The following is a 19,197-nucleotide window of genomic DNA, read 5'->3' as shown; positions in this document are numbered from 1 at the left end:
CTGGGCTGACCCGTCCTCAAAGGACAGCTGGTAGAATGGACACTGGCAGCAGCCTCTACCTAGTCCTGTGAAAATTACCTCCAAAGACATCATTCTTTTGTTCCCATGACAGAAAAACAAGACAGCCACAAAAAACAAAACTTGGCTTAAGGGCCTTTCCAGCACTGGGCCTGTCTTGGCTCCCCAGACACTCAAAACCCTAGCTGGTGAATGGGCTTCACAGACCCAGAAAACAGGGTTGACTGCCACTAACCAAAATGAACATGCTTTAAGCCCAGCAAGTTTAGGAACCCTGTGTATTTTTTTTTTTAAATAAAATATTTAAAAGTAAATCTGATTACAGGAAAGGAGAAATATTGTATGATATCCCTCATACAGGGAATCAAAGAGACTCACAGACTGAGAGAAAGTACTTATGGTTGCTGCAGGGAAGGGATAGTTAGGGAGTTCTCTGCTGCTGCTGCTGCTAAGTCTCTGCAGTCGTCGTGTCCGACTCTGTGCAACCCCAGAGACAGCAGCCCACCAGGCTCCCCCGACCCTGGGATTCTCCAGGCAAGAACACTGGAGTGGGTTGTGTTTCCTTCTCCAATGCATGAAAGTGAAAAGTGAAAGTGAAGTCACTCAGTCGTGTCCAAGTCTTCGAGACCCCATGGACTGCAGCCCACCAGGCTCCTCCATCCATAGGATTTTCCAGGCAAGAGTACTGGAGTGGGGTGCCATTGCCTTCTCCAATGGAGTTCTCTACACACTGCTATACTTAATATGGATGACCATCAAGAACCTGTCGTATAGCACATGGAACTCTGCTCAATGCTTTGTGTTGGCCTGGATAGGACGGGAGTTTGGAGGAGAATGGATACACGTGTATGGATAGCCAAGTCCCTTCACTGTTCACCTGAAACTATCACAATATTGCTAATTGGCTATACTACAATACAAAAGAAGAGGGCTGCAGAGGATGAGATAGATAGATAGCATCACCAACTCAATGGACATGAACTTGAGCAAACTCCGGGAGATAATGGAGGACAGAGGAGCCTGGTGTGCTACAGTCCACGGGGTCTCGAAGACTCGGACGCAACTGAGCGACTGAACAACAATACAAAATAGTTTGAGTAAATCTGACCAGCAAAACTCCAATTATATATACAAACTCTTCTTTAAAATTTAAAATATACATTTATCAATCATGTTTGATCAACACTCCAAGATTTACACAATACAATAGAGGTTCCTAATCTCAGATATTGTAGAAGGGAATGGCAACCCACTCCATATTCTTGCCTGGAAAATTCCATGGACAGAGGAGCCTGGCAGGCTACAGTCCATGGGGTTGCAAAGTCAGACACTACTGAGAGACAAACACTTTGTTACAAGAAAGCAGAGAATGGATACTAGGGGACAATGAATCATTGGAGGGAATAGATGTGGCACAGTAGACAAGGAAAAGGCAGTTGGACATCTGAAAAACAAGGCGCTAGCCTTTCCCTCTTACATGGAGGAAAAGATGTACTCCATCTTGAGCCAGGCAATTGGAAGCATATTAAGTTGTGTGTTTTATGAAGGAAACCAGACCCATTATTGCCCCCCGGAGGGTAGCTGTATAAATCCTCTGGGTCCAATTTCCTCATTTGTAAAATGGGGAGATAAGACTGACATCTCAGGGCTGTTGTGAGAATTAAATGTGGTACTGGTATGTACGGATTTTATAAATTCTAAAATGGAGGTTAAGTACAAGCTATTATGATTATACAATCATAAGATAAAAATTTGTTGTTTCTGGTGGTCTGTGAGGGAGGCAAGTGTCCTGAGGAATAGAGCACTTGGTGGTAAAGTTGTTTGCTCTTTCCTCGTGGGCTCAATGAACTAGCTAACTAGCCTTCCTTTAATATTCCTTAGATATAAATTCTCTGATCAGATGACAGCCACTGGTGGTGGTAAAAGACAAAGGACACAACTTTAGGAAGGGGTTTTGTAGTCCAGAAAGGTCTAGACAAACACAAGACTTCCTAGGTGGTGCAATGGTAAAGAATCTGCCTGCCAAAGCAGGCAACACAGATTTGATCCCTGGGTCAGGGAGATCCCTGGAGAAGGAAATGGCAACCCACTCCAGGATTCTTGTCTGGAAAATTCCATGGACAGAGAAGCCTGGTGAGCTACAGTCCATGGGGTCACAAAGAGTTGGACACAAGTGAGCACACAGGAGCAACTCAGATATACAAAGGCTGCTAAATATCAGGTCCTAAACAGATTTTAATTTTCCCAATTCTCACCCTCTTATATGAAAACTTTTCCTCAGATCTCCTAAATCTCTACAGGACCATGCTATCCACTATGGCTATTTTTGCCACGTGTGTTTTTGGTTTTGTTTTTTAATTTAACCATGTATGCGTGCCTGCCTGCTAAGTCACTTCAGTCACATCTGACTCTTCGAGACCCCATGGACAGTAGTCCACCAGGCTCCTCTGTCCATGAGATTCTCCAGGCAAGAATACTGGAGTGGGTTGCCATGCCCTCCTCGAGTATCTTCCCAATCCAGGGATCAAACCTGAGTCTCCTGCGTCTCCTGCACTGCAGGTGAAAATGTTCTTTTTTTACTACTGAGCCATCCAGGAAGCCCCTTATTTAACCATGAAAATGAAAGTGAAAGACACTCAGTCATGTCCAACTCTTTGCGACCCCATGAACTACACAGTCCATGGAATTCTCCAGACCAGAATACTAGAGTGGGTAGCCTTTCCCTTCTCCAGGAGATCTTCCCAACCCAGGGATCAAACCCAGGTCTCCTGCATTGCAGGCAGATTCTTTACCAGCTAAGCCACAAGGGAAGTCCAAGAATACTGGACTGGGTAGCCTATCCCTGCTCCAGCGCATCTTACTGACCTAGGAATCGAACCAGAGTCTCCTGCATTACAGATGGATTCTTTACCAACTGAGCTATCAGTGAAGCCCATATTAAAGCTAAAAAGTCACACAGGTGACATTTCAACAGCTACATGTGGCTACCATATATATAATACAGACTACAAAATATCTCCATCTCTGAAAAAAATTCTACTGTACAAAGCTCATTTAAACTACAGAAATTAAAAGCAAAGTCAAAAATCTTTTGCCTGTGATAGGGAAATCTCCCACTCTCAGGAGCAGAGATTTTCCCCTTCTATATCTACTAAATAATTCCATGTTACCAAATGGTTGGAATCATTCACTTCCTGAATCTCAGCAGCACCCCAGAAACTCCAGGCGCTCTCCTTGTCCAGCCAGCATCACCTCAATCTGTGAGTACATGTTCAGACCAGAAGAGATGCTGCTGTAAAGCTGAAGAGCAGTGAGCAGCTTAACCTTTTCCTGAATATGTCGTGTTTTAAATTATGGGAAATGTATGCGGTCAATTCCCATATCTTAAGAAATTGTACAGAGGATATGACAGTCTGTTACTGACTCAAAAGCACGTTTTAAATGCCAGGCCAATTAGTGTCCAGCCTCGAGTCCATCAGTTCCCAGGAAGGCTCTGTGCCCCTTCTGTTACCTCTCAGATCTACAGCAGCCACCCCTAAGCCCACCCCTCAGCGGTTAAGCCACGTGAAGCCTTCCCAGCAGCCCCTTGTCCACTCTCAGGAAAAGTGCCTGCAATTCAGGTCTCCTCAACCTGGCTGTGTGGCACAGGTGCTCACAGTGCTCCTCTAACCCGCCCGAATCTCAGGCTTACAGATGGACTGATGGACACTTTCAGGAGATCTGACTCAGTCAAGTCCAAGAACTAACCCTGCCCACACAAACAGCCCCAAACAGATGCACCCTCTACTTCCAGCCTGCGCTAGGAGGGGTAAGAGACAGGGCCTCACAACTCGGTACTGTGAGGCAGTAACTGCTCAATCAACATGACCAAAAGTAACACTGGTGGCCAGGAAGAGCCTCTCTGAGGAGCTGCCACTCAGGCTGAGAACTAAAGGATCAAGAACTCAGTAATGAAAACAGCAAAAGGAAGGAGATGTCAGGTGGACAGGCAGGCAGATCAGCCTGAAGGAAAGGCTGGAGTAGAGATACAAATTTAAGAATCGTCGAAACTCTCAGTAAATAGCATTTAAAACAGACAAGAACAGATGGGAACGGCCATGATCACCTAAGGACACCCCCCAAGAACAGAGAGAAACCTGGTCTCAGGATGGAGAAAGACCAGACCACTGAGGGTATGCAGACCACACTGGTCACTGGCCAGAGAGGAACCTTGGAAGGCAACCAAGAAGGACAAAACGATGGCAGGAGGAGAACCAGGAACCAAGAGAAGAGTGTGATGGGCAGAACATGCCCATTTCAGGGCTGCTTCCTCACTGTGCAGGCGGCGTGGCGCACACGGAGAATGGAAGAGAGTTGGGCAGGGACTCTCCAGGGTCTCTATCCTCTGAGACCGGCCTGGACTGAAAAGCCCAGCTCTGTTCCTGAACTTTGGTTCCATGAGACACCCAGAATCCTGATAAAGACATTTATCTTTTCTACCTAAGTTCTACCTAAGTTTTCTACCTAAACCTACTAAGTTGGTTTCTTCAATCTGCAACTAAAATTTTCTTTATAAGCTCAGCCATGAAAGGTAGGGAAAGACGTGGACCACTGGGAACCAGCAAGGCGAGGGGAACAGGCCTGGGAAGAAGCTCCAGATAACTGAAGCGGGTAGAAGAGAGGCCCTCAAATATTCTTGTCCACCTGAAACGTAGGGAAGTGACTTATTTGGAAAAAAAGGTCTTTGCAGGTATAATTAGTTTTAACTCACAATGAGGTCACATTGGATTAGTCCCTCATCCAATGACTGGTGTTCTTACAAGAGCAGAGACAGATTGAGAGAGAAGGCCATGTGAAAGAGGCAGAAACTGGATCGCCAACAACCACCCAAAGCCAGAAAGAGGCATCCAAGGGAGCTGTCCTGCCAACACCTGGATTTCAGACTTCCAGCCTTTTAAACCCTGAGAGAACACATTTCTGCTGGTTTAGCCCCTCAGTCTGTGGTAATGTTACTGCAGCCCCAGGAAACTAACACTTCAGAGCCAAACAGAAGAACCCCTGAAAACCTTAAGTGAGACAGCATCCACAAAGACAGAAATAAAGAACAGGTCAGCTTGGAGAAGTGTGTGAAGAAAGGAAGGCGAAACAGGCAGAGGTCACGGGCAGGGGTGTTAAAGGAAGCGGACATGCCAGTGCTTGCACCACACCAGGCACGGGGTAAGCGTTCCATTTGCACCATCTCAATCCATCCTCACCACTATCCTGGCGATGGGGAAACTGGGAGAGGAGTTAAATAACCTGCTTATGGCCTCAAAGCTCAGACTGCAGAGCCAGGATGTCCAGTTCATGAGTACAGGGAAGCCAGGAAGTAAGCAACACCATCAACAGTTGTGCAGTTAATAGTCATGTTTTCAAAGATGACCTTCAGAAATACACATAATATGTTAACAAAACAGACAGAGCACAATTTAACAATCTAAGTATACGGTGTGACCTCCAATCTGGGGAGGAATCTCTGAACACATGTGCACGAACAATACAAAAGACTAAAGGGAAATACACTATTACAAGGTTATTTCTAGATAGGTCAATGATTGATTTTCCCCTCATTTTTATAATCCTAATTTTGTATAATAAACAATTAAACACTTTTATTATTAAAATACAAAATTTAAAGATAAAAACTGGAGACAATAAAATGGACTTGCTGAAAGGACATTTTTATAAAAATAACAAGAGTGGTGGCTTAGGGGGAACAGGAACAGGCCCTCAGAGGAGGAGGACAGAGGGATGGAGGAACCGAGGTGGTGGAGACAGACTGCCTGTCCAGGAGCTTAATTTTATTTTATTTTTTTGCTTAATTTTAAATAGAGGGAAAAAAAGGAGAATAGTGGCTGAAAAAGACACCAAGATTAACTGGGAGATTGAGTTATGTAAGACTTATTAGTCACATTTGAAGGCAGAACAGAAAAGAGTCTCTGAAGAAGAAACTAAAGATAAAAGTGTAGGTGAGCACGTCCTCAAGTGGAAGAACCTTCCCTTTAATAAATCTATGAAGGAGGCAGAGGCAGACACAGAAGTCCCAAGAGGTGGGAGACTAGAGAGACATGCACGCTAGATGGTCCACGGTGTAACAGGTAAGAGCTCTGGAGGCAAGTAACTGACACTCAGATATGGGTTCAGCAAATTCCTAGCTGTGACTCTGGCCAATTACCTAATTTCCTCAACAGGTTTAGCCATCTGTGAAATGGGTCTACTCACAGGACCAGGCTCAGAACTGATGAGTGGATCAGAGTGTAATATCATCAAGCTCTTAGCATGGCATCTAGCTAACAAAGTAGGTGCCTAACAAGCATGAGCTAACAGCACTGGTCATCTGCAAAATTCAAGTTCATCTACTGCCAAGGGAACTGCAGGTGGAGGACGGAAGGGCCATGGTTTGAAGAACTCTATTTCAACAGGGTTATCTTCAACCACCTCTTCCAACACATTTTATATATAGGAACATCTATGGCAGACGAAGAGTAACTTCCATTTCCCAAGCCTTCATTTCAGTTCGTAGCTCAGTCCTGTCTCAGGGCTTCTCCCTTTGTCCAGATATCTGCCTGGCTCATCCCCAACCTCCTCCTGCACTCGACCTCAAATGTTTCCACCAAGCTTTTCTTTTTTATAAAAATACTTATTTGGCTGCACCGGGTCTTGGTTGTGGCATGCAGGATCTAATTCCACGACCAGAGATTGTACCCAGGGCCCCTGCTATGGGACCACACAGTCTTAGCCACTGGACCTCCAGAGAAGTCCCGCTGCTGCTGCTGCTGCTGCTGCTGCTGCTAAGTCGCTTCAGTCATGTCCGACTCTGTGTGACCCCATAGACGGCAACCCACCAGGCTCCCCCGACCCTGGGATTCTCCAGGCAAGAACACTGGAGTGGGTTGCCATTTCCTTCTCCAATGCATGAAAGTGAAAAGTGGAAGTGAAGCCGCCCAGTCCTGTCTGACTCTTAGGGACCCCATGGACTGCAGCCTACCAGGCTCCTCCGTCCATGGGATTTTCCAGGCAACAGTTACTGGACTGGGGTGCCACTGCCTTCTCCGAGAGGAGTCCCTCTACCACCTTTTAAAATGAAATCCCAGCCATCTCTGAAGCGCTGCCCTAATTTTTTTTTCAGCACCTTTCCTTTTCCTGCTCACCATTGCCATCAAACAGATACTTCCCTCGTGGTCCAGTGGTTAAGATTGCACTTCCACTGCAGAAGGCAGGGTTCAATCCACGGTCAGAGAACAAAGATCCCACATGACACACAGCACGGTCAAAAGAGAAAAAATAAGTAAAATTCCCCTTCCTTCAGAGCCTCCCCCTACCCCACTGCCACTCATTGGCCCTGGGAAGTCCTGATCACTGAACCCCAGACGATTTCTCATTCCCAGCCAAACCTGCTTCTCTGATACTTCCCTCCCCGCTTCTCGGAGATGCTCACAGGAGCTGACACTGCTATGATGTTCTTCCAACTCTTTCCACTCCTCTGAGCAGCTTTTCCTCTGCCCATCCTGCTACACCCAAGCTGCACCTGTGGGCCTTCAACCTTTAGAGAATCTCCAGGTGGTTCTTCTCCCCGGGAAAGGGCACGACCCTACACCTGTAAGGACACATCAGGCAGGGTGCCTGTCTGCAGAGAAGGGCCGCACTGGTCCCCGCAGTGAGGTGCCTGGCCAAGGCCCTCAAGTGGTCCTGCAGGGTAAGCACTGCACTCCTCTCCCATCATGCTGCTCGGAGGCCGAGGCTCAGGCTCCCATACGTTCTTCATTACTGAGGACCCCAGGGGCTCTTGTTTACATAGGTTATATCAACAGGTATTTACTGTATTAGAAACTAAAGCAGAGACTTTCTAAAAACATTCAATAAGCATACTGCCTGTTACCATAAACAATATTTTTACAAAATATAACCAGAAAAATAACTTGGAGAGAAGAGTAGCAACATTGTACATATCAGCAGAGCTGTTAAGTGTCTGCCTGGGGGGAGCAGGGGGTCGGGGGAGGGAGCGGGTCAATCTGGTGCCGCACTTTGTCTAGTTGAAGGAGATGAGGAACTTTCTCACACAAATACATGGTAGAAAAAGGGAGTGATTTAACAGCCTTTTCAAATAAATGTCGACAGTCTTCTTTGATACTACATCAAAACTTGCCAAGTGCTAAGTTTCTTAAAGTTCTGATGCGGAACCTGAAACCCTGTCAGTTAACTGTTCACACTGTTACATCAAACACCAGGGGCCTCACTCCACTCTGATGCTTTGAACGGATCTTTTACTTATCCCTGAGTTCCCAGCATCGAACACAGGCCATTGGAAAGCATCACCTCCCTGAGTTAAGCAGATCTTCCCAACGTTGACACATCCTATTATATAACATTAAAAAAGAAACATTCCCTTAACATCTCCACCTATCTTGAAAGAAAAGTACCAGGAAGCTGTCAAGCTCATGGTAGGAGAATCAAGTTTTCCAAAATTCAAATTTCCATCTGAAAGCTCAAATTTTATCACTGCCAACAATGTCAGTTATTTTCCTTGAAGTATCTGGTTCACTTCATTCGTTTTTAAGAAAACATCTGCCAAGTTCCCCTGTCTGAACAGTCATCATTTTCTGTCGGCTGTTCTTTCAACTCAAGTGATGGCATAGCTGCTGTGCAGACTCTCATACGTTAGGATGCTACGTAAGGATCAGCGCTTTATGCTGACTTCCCATTCGGTCACACAGACCAGTAAAAAGATGAGTACTCAGGTTGCAGTTTAATAAAATTGATTTTTATTGCTTCGTCAAAGACATTAAATTGGATTTTTTTTAACCACAAGTTCACAGCGGTGAAGAATATTATGACTACAATAACCACCAAGAACTTCCAGATGTACAAGCTATATTTAGAAAAGGCAGAGGAACCAGAGATCAAATTGCCAACATCCGCTGGATCACAGAAAAAGCTAGAAAATTCCAGAAAAACATCTACTTATGCTTCACTGACTACATTAAAGCCTTTGACCATAGATCACAATGAACTGTGGAACATTCTTCAAGAGATGGGAATATCAGATCACCTTACCTACCTGCTATGAAACCTGTATGCAGGTCAAGAAGCAACAGTTAAAACCAGACATGTAACAACGGACTGGTTTAAAACTGGGAAATGAGTAGGTCAAGACTGAATTGTCACCCTGCTTATTTAACCTATATGCATAGTACATCATGTGAAATGCCGGGCTAGATGAAGCACAAGCTGGAATCTCAAGATAGCTGGGAGAAATATCAATAACCTCAGGTATGCAGATGACACCACCCTTACAGTATAAATCGAAGAGGAACTAAAAACCCTCCTGATGAAAGTGAAAGAGGAGAGTGAAAAAGCTGACTTAAAGCTCAACATTAAAAAATTGAAGATCATGGCATCCAGTCCCATCACTTCACGGCAAGTAGACGGAGAAAAAATGGAAACTGACAGACTATTTTCTTGCGCTCCAAAATCACTGTGGACAGTGACTGCAGCCATGAAATTAAAGGACGCTTGCTCCTTGGAAGAAAAGTAATGACAAATCTAGACAGCATATTCAAAAGCAGAGCCATCACTTTGTCTACAAAGGTCCATATAGCCAAAGCTATGATTTTTCCAGCAGTCATGTATGGATGTGTTTTCATTCCGTAATTTTACTGAGCACCTATCCTGCAATAAGGGCTTCCCTTGTGGCTCAGCTGGTAAAGAATCTGCCTGCAATACGGGAGACCAGGGTTCGATCCCTGGGTTGGGAAGATCCCCTGGAGAAGGGAAAGGCTACCCACTCCAGTATTCTGGCCTGGAGAATTCCATGGACTCTACAGTCCACGGGGTCACAAAGAGTCGGACACGACTCACCAACTTTCACTTCACTTCATATCTTGCAATACAGGGCTTCCCAGGTGACGCAGTGGTAAAGAACATGTCTGCCAGTGTACGAGATGCAAGAGATGCGGGTTCGATCCCTGTGTTGGAAAGATCCCCTAAAGAAGGAAATGACAACCTACTCCAGTATTCTTGCCTCGAAAATCCCATGGACAGAAGAGCCTGACAGGCTCTTGGGGTCCAAAGAGCCAGACACAATTTAGTGATTAAACAATATCTTGCACTACATGGTTCTAGGTGCTGGAAGCAGTGAGTGAAGGAGACCAACTGGTTGCATGAAAAACACGGTCCATCTCCTCAGCCTTGAACACTCTTTCCTTCCTCTTCACGCACCAGGCAGGCTCCAACTGGAAAATCCTTCCAGTCTCAACATTTTCCAGCAAACCTGCAAGATGGTGGCAGCCCTGCTGCTGCTCCAGCCCCTCGCCTACCTGCCTGCCCCCTGGGAGCTGTCAGCTATGGCTTGGCATTCACACGAGACTGCAGTTGATTCTTATGAAAATCCCTGAAACCTGGGGTCCCCTGGCAAGGCATCTACAAATGTTGGAACTGGATAGGTGGGGGCTCCAGCGTGTAGTGATGAAATGAAAATACAGATTAAAGTGGGTGAAAAGAGAAAGATGGTGAACACCAGTTTTAAAATATTTGGCTGTGGTTCTGCCACTCCCAGCAGCTGGTCAGCCCCTGAATGGGTGAAGGGGAAGATGGTGGAGGACGCCTCGACCATGAAGAACACAGATACCGCCAAGGAACTCTGCCTTCTCCCTGTGAAACTGCACTACTCCACATTGGCCAGAGAGGCCATCAAGGCCGCCCTGGCTGACTACAAACTCAAACAAGAAAGAAGAGGACAAGAAGAAACGAGCCCTTGGGGAAGCCTCCTGCAGGTCACATGGGGTGCTCCCCACTCCCACTCTGCAGTCCCTTGCACGTAGGTGTTCAGAAGCCCTAACCCTGAAACCAGAGATGCGGGGCCTGGACAGCACCTTATGCTCACGCTGACTCTAGTGCAAGACACAGGGAGCTTCAAGTCTGCAGTCATGAAGCGCACAACTCTCTAGTGTTCCTGAATCCATTTGGGGGAGACTACCAGTAGAATGCTTTGGTGAGACTATTAGATAAAACCGAGCAAATATATAACACAGGGCTGCATATATGTAATAAATCAAGAAACCTAAGACTCTCCCCAAAAGAAACATTCTCCCTAGAAAGCCATTGCTGAACTCTAAAGTACGTTAGGTGCCCGTGATGCATCTGTTTTTCACTTTGTAACAAGGCCCTGAGCCACGCCCATTCTACAACAATTTACACTCAATAAGGAGCAGTGATGGCACCCCACCCCAGTACTCTTGCCTGGCAAATCCCATGGACGGAGGAGCCTGGTAGGCTGCAGTCCATGGGGTCCCTAGGAGTCGGACACGACTGAGCAACTTCACTTTCACTTTTCACTTTCATGCACTGGAGAAGGAAATGGCAACCCACTCCAGTGTTCTTGCCTGGAGAATCCCAGGGACATCGGAACCTAATGGGCTGCTGTCTATGGGGTCGCACAGAGTCGGACACGACTGAAGCGACTTAGTAGCAGCAGCAGCAAGGAGCAGTGAAGGCGCTGAATGAGACACAAATTTCAAGTTATGGTACTTTTGAGAACATGTGAAAAATATTTCATTGCCACTAGTTGACAAATTAAGGGATGCCAAAAACTGTTTTGTGAACTCTCAAATACTTTGGCATCATAAATGGAGTGGGGGAGTGAGATCCTTAAAAAATAAACAATCGTTTTACCAATTTCAAAATAAATTATAGGATCAAAATTACCCTTTAAAGGTAAAAGAAAGCCTTTTGAACAAAACGAAACTAGACACAAAGCTATTCATGTGATGCACAGACAACAGTGGTAGCCAAAAAGGGGCAGGGGGCAAAATAAGTGAAGGGGATTAAGAGGTCCACAGAAGTTATGTAATAAACAAGCTGCAGGAGCATAATACAGAGTATTGTGCTGTACAGTACAAAGAAATATGGTCAATATGGGACTTCCCTGGCAGTCCCATGGTTAAGACTCCAAGAGGCGGGGGTCAGGAAATTAATATCCCACCTGCTGAGCCTCGTGGCCAAAAAAAAAAAAACTGTTACAAAGCAAGGTCAACAACAACAGAAATGGTGCTCCCAGCACAGAGAACTGCCAGTCAAGCAATGCTCCAAGTGCTGCACTGCACCCCTTACAACCACTCCAGAAAGGAGGGGCTCGTGTGCCTGCTTTACACACCAGGAAACAGATACATGGAAGTCAAAATCAAATCCAAAGGAGCAAGTTACAGAACCGACTTCTAACTCAGACAGTCTCTTGAGAAATGAGTGCATTTCTTTCTGTCCCTGAAATTCAGGAATTATCTTAAAGTTCCTATAACAATTTTTCTGGGAAAACTATTGTAGAAACTTTAATACTCTCTTGTCTAGTTAGAAGTGTTCCGAATTTTTAAAATATTTATTTGGCTGTGCCAGCTGTTAGTTGCGGCAGGCAGCATCTGATTTTGCAGCATGTGAACTGTTAGTTGTAGCAAATGGAATCTAGGTCCCTGACCAGAGATGGCCCTGCACTGGGAACATGGAGTTTTAGTCTGGGGCCAGGGAAGGCCCCAGAATTTTTTAAAGCTTTACCAACTACAACACTTGGACAGGTAGTCAAGAGAATCTGTAATCTGCATCGGGAATATATTTTACAGTTGCCACAGGACTGAGTCAGAGGACATACAGACACGCATAGACACAACAACCCACAAGTAAACAAGAATATATTCAACCAAATCCCTTAGTATTCTAGTCCAGACAGGTTAAAGAATAGCTTTGCCCCCTTGATAAAATACAGTATTAAGCTTGGAGCAGGAATTCCCTGGCAGTTCAGTGGTTGGGACTCCTGGGCCCGGGGTTCAATCCCTAGTCAGGGAACTAAGATCCTGCAAGCCACAAGGTGGCCAAAAAACAAAGGGGGATCCTGCGGCAACTGATTATTAAATTGTAAACTTTTATCAATGGCAATATGGATTCAACTAGATAATCTCTTCGAATTATTATTTTAGATAATCTTGACTTGGTCTTTTTAATCAGTTTTTAGAAATGGTTTTTTCCCCAGAATGTTTACTTAGTTAAACAAGAGAATCCTCAAGTTTCTAAATGAAAGAAAAGAAAAGCAACATTGCTCTATAAAACGGGAAGCTTTTCTATCATTGGAAGTGAGCAGTAATTTCCATCGATAACCGCGGCACCTAAGGACAGGCACTGCCACAAGAACAAGTGGGCTAAAAGGTTTTAAATGCTATTAGCATTCCTCTAATCCACTGACCAATTCAAGTGTCTATAGAATTGCCTGTATTTCTTAAATGAGAGTTTAAGTCTGGAAACAAAACCCACAGCTCTAAAAGAAGTGGGACTCCATTCTTTTCCCGGAACAGTCAAATGTGCTATTGCATTACTCAATACACAGCCATTCTCTCCATGTATATTTGGACCTATTTGGACCGTGTCTTCCCCCCAGTAATGTTACACAATCAGTTTTGTAAATTACTTCTCTGATATCAGTTTCAATTTCAATTTCTTTTTACCTCCTCATTCTATGTTTACTACACCACTCACTCAACTGAACTGCCTGCTTCATAAATTCTCAAACCACTCTTATCTACAAATGCAAACCTGAGATCAGAATTTACACCAACATTAAAAAATTCAGAGTCTGACTCTTTGTGACCCCATGAACTGTAGTCCACCAGGCTCCTCTGTCCATGGAATTCTCCAGGCAAGAATACTGGAATGGGTTGCCATCTCCTTCTCCAGGGGATCTTCCTGACCCAGGGAATGAACCCAGGTCTCCCACACTGCAGGCAGACTCTACTGACGGAGCCACCAGGGAGCCTAAAAAATGCTAAAATCTGTCTGTTCAATGCTTTATTAGACTCATGCTAAATAAGGCTTTTTAAATAATATGGCATGCCATATGGTCAAGCCCAGATAATAAAATTGAGGATATCCATTTCCAATCCACTAATGCTAAAAGCCAAAGTCTGTAGACAGTAAGAACTTAATCCCATTTAGAAACCAACATGAGCCAAATCTTTTGGGCATAGAAAAAAGCAATCTAATGAAGACACTACAATAAATGCCAATACTGCATGTCAACATTATTCATCAAGGTGCTCGCTAAAAAGACAACCAATGGTAGGCAAATCTACATAAAGACCCCTCTCAAGGTATTTTTAGAAATACAACTTTACCAATCAAGCTAAAGGATAAAAGAGAAAATTTTAGTAAAATAAAAGGTAACGGAACAAAACTTTGAGAAATAAATGAACTCCTCATAGAATCAGTGCACTTCTCATGTGATCAATGTAAGACCTAGGTGATCCAAGCTTTGAAATCGAAGTCGCTAAGGATGAAAAAGACTTGACAATCTTTCAAATCTCTTCTGAGATTAAAATGAAATCTGAGGAAATTTTCTTGAACTCCTCCCAAAACAGAAGTAACTCAAGACATCAAACAAAGAGAAATCCTTATTAAGGTCTCACTAAAGAGGACATTCCTCTTAGTACTTGCAAGATAATATAAATATAGCTCTGTCGTAAACTCAGGTAACAAACAAGCAGAATGGTTCCTACCTGGTGGGTGTTTTCATTTAAGAAAGTGTCAGTTCTGAAGCAAAACTGCAGAGTTGAACGATATTCTCTGTTAGCATACTCTTGCTCCATTTCTGCAGAAGAGAGGCAGGCCTAACACGCGCCCCCAAGCAGGAGAATTGGGAATGAGCTGCAGGCACAACCATAAAACTCTGCTTTCCTCAATTCACACCTTCTAAAGAAAAACTTGCAGCAATCACAATGCCTGTGAAACCAGAGGCTTGGTGTGACAGAGGGAGTGAGTCCCGGGAGGAGAAAGGCCCTGCAGTCTGCTGGACAGCCTCACAGCAGCTGGAAATCTTCCCCAACAGGATCCAGCCAGGGCGGCCTCTGACCCTTCCAGTTGCACTCCATTTCTGACAGCTCTGTCACAAAGTTCAATCCGGCCAAAAGCTCCCGTCTGCAGTCTGGAGGTTCTCAGACCTGTTTCCATGTTGGTGGCAAGCAGCCCTGTCCCCAGCCACACACCCGTATTAGTAAGGAAGCAAAAAAGGAACTGCCTGTTCGCTTTCTGTTTGCAATGTGTACCTTCCGGAAGAAATCCAGAACAGGCCCTATCTATCTTAATAGGACTCAAACTGAAACCTTCCTTTGAAATAAGAACCCACTCCAAACCAAAAAAGACTACAGCCTCAAATTAGAAAACGAGAACTCAGGTAGAAATCTTACGGATAACAATGGTCTTCAGACCTTATCTAGAGTCTGGGGTTGAAGGAACTTCTCATAAAGCTAATACTTCCATTTATTTGCTTATCATGAAAAATAGCTATATATTTTTCCTAATAATCTCATAGGCAACCGCTTAATCATTAAATATTACTTGAGATCACTGTTAAACACGTAGCAACATGGAAATACAAAAAAAAAAAAAAAGGCCTCTAACCTAAACCAAAACTACATATGAAAATATATACATCGTGTATGCATAAACTCAGTAATGTACTCTCTAACTGTAAATGTCCACCAACTTCCTTTGCCCAAATAAACACCCCTGTTTCCCCACATAAATACATTGCTGTTTTCCTTCAGGCTGTGAGTCTCCCAATCCTAACTCAAAAGGGTCCATGAAAAAGACACTAAGCACAGAAAGCTCCCGCTACTCAGGTATGCTAACTCGGCAATTTAAAGGACACTAGAAACGTGTGGACACCATTGGAGTCAAACAGCAACTCGCAAGGAAAAAGACAGGGTTTTCAAAGTCCGATGGCTCAGCGACCCCCGGGTGGAATCTTCAGCGCTCCCCACCCCTCTGGGACCGTGGGGGTCCCCGGGCGGCGCCCCCGGGCGGCGCCCCCAGAGCCCCGAGGCGCGGGCGGCGGCTGACAAAGGCCGCGCGGCGGACGCGCCATCTTGCCGGGCCGCCGAGGGCCATTCATTCGGCGCGGGGCGCGGGGGCCCGGACGCCGCCCGCAGGCTGCGCGCCGGCACCGGGGTTTCGGGGGGCCCCATTCGGGCCGGCGGCGACCGTGGGGCCAGGACCCGCGTTCGCTGGGCGCTTTGTCCGCCCCGCGCGCCCTAGGCGCCGCTTCCTCATTTCTCCGCCGCGGCGACGCCGGCCTCTCCTCCAGCCTCCGAAAGGCCGCTTTTCTCGCAGCCCGTCCTCCCGTGGCCAAGGATGGCGCCCACCGCCCAGCGCGGGACAGGGCCGCCGCCGCCTTTGTTCTCGGACCATTCGGTACCCCTCCTCCGAGCCACCTCCCAGGAGCCGGCCGAGGGGCGCCGGCCCCAGACCCCCAAACCACGGAGTCTCCGGCCCCGCCCCCACCGCGGACCCCAGGACCCGGACCGCAGGCCTGCACCCGGGACCCCAGACCAGAGGCCCGGACCTGGACTCTAGACCCCGGCGCCCCAACTCCCGGCCCGAAGCCCAGGACCTCGGCCCCAGGGCCCGCCGAAGCCCGCGGGGTCCCAGCCGCCCCCGCCCCGAGGACCCCACCCGGGCGGGGCAGGAAGACTCGGCCAGGCAGCCGGGTGGGGGCGGGGAGGGTGGGGGCGGGGCGGCCCTGGCGAGCGGGCGACCGGGGGGGGGGCGATAGGGAGGGCCAATGGTGGGGGAGACGGCCAGGGCTAGGGGTCTGGGACGGGGGTCGCTTTTGGGGCTGGGGCCGTCGCGCTCACCTCGACGCCGCGTCCCGCCTGCTGCGCCCGCTCCCCGCCGCCTCGGCCGCCGCTACGGGAGGTGGTCGCGCTCCGGCCGCTCCGCGGGCGCTGCGGGCAGGTGCGCCGGCGAAGCTCGGTCCGGTCGGTCCCGCGGCGGCTGCTCCACTCCCGCGCCCGCTCCCGCTCCCGCTCCCGCCGCCGCCGCCTCCGTCCGCCCCTCAGACGCCTCCAGCCATCGGGATGGGCGCGGCGGCCCCTGCCCGCAGCCTCGGGAAACCCCACGGTCGCGTCACCGCGCACGCCGCGCGCGCACGCCCCGCTCGGCAGAGTCCCCGGCGCGCGCGGGGGGGCGCGCGCGCTTCGTCCCAGCGCCAGCCCCCCGCGCGCGTGCGCGAGCCGCTTAAAGGGGCAGCGCCCTACCCTCTCAGACCCTCCCTGGTAGCCTCCAAGTCAGACCCGCCTCTCCCCCTGCCAGGCTCCGCTCCCCAGGGGCCGGAGCGTGGGGCACTGCGTAGGGTGGTCTGCCGGCTGCCGACTCGCTAGGCTCCCAGCCAGGTGGACTAAGATAAAGGACGCAGGGCGGGAACCTGCCACCGCACCCGGCGCTCAGCATCTGAACTCCGCTCCCCGTACACGCGCACGTAAAGCCCCGGGCGCTCCACATCTGCATTGTGCACCCGGCACACACACGAGTATACATACCCCCAGCCCATGCTGACCCACACCCACGCTGTGTCGGCCTCAGAGACGCCTGGCTTCAGTCTGCCTGCGGAGTGGAGCCCCTACAGCCCAGGGTCAGGGCTGTCCTCAGAGGTGCCAGTGGGGCTCCAGTGAGCTGGGCAGGTGCAGGCAGTGCGGCTTCTGTAGTCAAGGTTCTGTCTGGAATGGCCACCTGAGCATGGAGGTGTGACCACGAGAACGAGAACGACTGTCAGTAGGGACAAATAGTCTACCCCTGCAAATGCGGCGACCGAGTTTGCCAGGGAGCTGAGAATCAAAGACCCCCTGGTGGAGGAGGGGGAAGGAGGTCAGCTGTGAGCAGCCAGCAGTCTCCGGTGTCCTCAGACCCCTCCTGGACGTTTATGATTGGGGCCCTTAGCCCACCGGCTTCCACCTTTCCATCTGACCTCTGCCTCCCCAGTTCCAACAACTCCTGACACCCTCGTCCTTCACTGCAAGAGCTTGGGGTCCCCACCCTAATCACCTCCTTGCAACCACATCAGCTCCCTGCCCGCAGCCCTCCCTGTGCTGCCCTCTCCTCCCCCTGGCCTGTACAGTAGAACAGGCAGGCAATGCAGTTGCCCCCATAAACCTCAAGGGGCCCTGTAGACCCTCCCTCCCCAGCCTCTTTCACAGCTGCAGCAGATTGTTTCCTTTTGTGTGTGAGCCTGACTGTCTAGGGTGGACCTGGACCTCAGCTTGGAGCCCATGCCTTCCCACCCACTCTGGGGCTGTGCCCCTTGTCCGTCTTCCCCCCAACACACACACACACTGATTCATCCTACCAGCACACAGACATGTCTCCACTTTCCTGGGAGCCCTTCCTCAATTTCTGGCACAAGAAGTTCCAGGCTTGTCTCAGGTCCTCCCTGCCCCAGCCTTGACCTAACTTGTTCTCCAGGGGGCCCTGTTTCCTTCTGGTGGAGCAGGTATTTAGAAGCCTGCATGCAGGCATAGGCTGTGCTTGCTGCCCCTGGAGTGCCATTACTTCTGGTCCCCGACAGTGGACTAAGGAACATGTGCATGTACAAGCATACATGTATACGTACACACGCAGACCACCCCCTCTGGGTAACAAATCTTCCATGATCACTGCCCCCTCGGTTGGGTGCTGACCGAAGCAGAGATGTCCACCCTGCTCAGCTGAACCAGAACTGAACATCAGCAGGATTGCTCCTTTGCTTCAAACCACTGGCAGCTCCTATTGCACTTCTGTTCCATCCTCCTCACCGCCCAGCATCTGGCTTCTCTCTGCTCCTTAAACACTCAGTCTCCACATTCCATGCTCTGGCCTTTGGTCCTTGTAGCTCTACCTGCCTGTGAGGGGCTCCCCCATAACCCTAAGACCCCTCTGCAGAGGAGCCTCCCCCAGCCCGCCCCGGCCCCCCAGTGCTACTCTGGCTCCCGTGACCTCATGTGGTTCATGCTCAGGCTGCTTGCTTCTTGCCCTGCTCACTTGCTGAAAACAGAGCTGGACTCCCTTGCCCACTGCTCCACCTGTGTACCAGGGCGGGGGGCACACAGAGGGAGCTCCAGAGGTGTTGATGAGTGGGGGAAGGGGTGTGGGCAACATGCTGCGTTCCAGGCGAGGGGGACACGACTCAGAGTGAGGATGGGGAGGGGAGTAGGGGAGCAGGGAGAATCAGAATGGAGTGGTCACTGTGTCCAGGATGAGGGCTGCCCACTGCTCAAGAGGAGGAGAGGAAAAAAACCAGTTATTTCCTGGTGGTCCAATAGCTAGGACTCCACACTCCCAATGCAGGGACACAGGTTCAATCCCTGGTCAGGGAAC

At 48.6% G+C, this 19,197-nt stretch overlaps 1 protein-coding gene across 2 annotated transcripts in view; it reads right to left on the bottom strand.

The window, feature by feature from the left end:
- Positions 1–16,943, bottom strand: part of GNB1 (G protein subunit beta 1) — a 77,134-nt gene extending 60,191 nt beyond the window's left edge. The window contains exon 1 of one of the 2 annotated variants that reach the window (XM_027565166.1): positions 16,704–16,943. The gene's annotated coding sequence lies outside the window, so the exon portion shown is untranslated. The remainder of the gene's footprint in view (positions 1–16,703) is intronic. The other variant, XM_027565165.1, reaches the window with a different exon arrangement.
- Between the last annotated feature and the right edge of the window lie 2,254 nt (positions 16,944–19,197).

This window comes from Bos indicus x Bos taurus, chromosome 16, assembly GCF_003369695.1.
Source record: "Bos indicus x Bos taurus breed Angus x Brahman F1 hybrid chromosome 16, Bos_hybrid_MaternalHap_v2.0, whole genome shotgun sequence".
NCBI classification, from domain to species: Eukaryota; Metazoa; Chordata; class Mammalia; order Artiodactyla; family Bovidae; genus Bos; species Bos indicus x Bos taurus.
Note: the sequence above shows the minus strand (reverse complement) of the source record. Positions and strands in the feature narration are given on the sequence as shown.